The sequence below is a fragment of the Eimeria mitis genome, genomic scaffold, assembly GCF_000499745.2.
Source record: "Eimeria mitis Houghton genomic scaffold, Emh_scaff3887, whole genome shotgun sequence".
Lineage (NCBI taxonomy): Eukaryota > Apicomplexa > Conoidasida > Eucoccidiorida > Eimeriidae > Eimeria > Eimeria mitis.
In genome coordinates, this window is record NW_013572221.1 from 4596 (window position 1) to 4866 (window position 271).

Consider the following 271-nt stretch of genomic DNA (forward strand, 5'->3'; position numbering starts at 1 on the left):
AGGGAAAGCAAATAATATAATGAAACAGTAATAGCTGCAGAGACAGAGACAAGGCTTTAAACTGCTGCTGCTGCTGCTGCTGCTGCTGTGCTGCTGCTGCTGCTCGTCTTGCTGCTGCTGCTGCTGCTCCTGCCCGTCGAGTAGCAGGAGCAGCAGCGGCGCCTGCAGCAGCAGCAGCAGCTGCTGCTGCTGCTGCTGCTGCTGCAGCAAAAACAACCAAAACCAGCCGCACACTGCTTCCTTCTATTTAATATGTTGATAAGAAACTAAA